The sequence below is a fragment of the Aplysia californica genome, unplaced genomic scaffold (genome assembly GCF_000002075.1).
Source record: "Aplysia californica isolate F4 #8 unplaced genomic scaffold, AplCal3.0 scaffold00211, whole genome shotgun sequence".
Classification (NCBI taxonomy): Eukaryota; Metazoa; Mollusca; class Gastropoda; order Aplysiida; family Aplysiidae; genus Aplysia; species Aplysia californica.
The window spans coordinates 80570-80982 of record NW_004797481.1 but is presented as its reverse complement, the minus strand read 5'-3'; positions in this window follow the sequence as shown (position 1 = coordinate 80982).

Below are 413 nucleotides of genomic sequence, written 5' to 3'. Positions count from 1 at the left end.
ATTCTTCTTCTTCTTCTTCTTCTTCTTCTTCTTCTTCTAATTCTTCTTCTTCTAATTCTTCTTCTTCTTCTTGTAATGTATAAAGTTTACAGATACAGAGAACAAACAGAATATCTGCTTGAAACGAACTGATACTAGACACATGTGCTTCAGGCGTTGGACACAATTTACACCTACATATATGCAGAAGGCAAAATACAGCACTGTCAATTTAATATGAATGTAGTATAACCCATATACACACACGCATATGTATTATAATTCCTCCCACTTTTGTTTTAGTTACCCCGTTACTGCATGAACAGATCTGCTGTCTAAATTAGCTTTTTGGTAGGAGAGAATATATTTCTCGGTGAGAATTCATATGACCTGATGTTTTACTGTTGAGATTATGACACTTGTGAAGTCTTTTC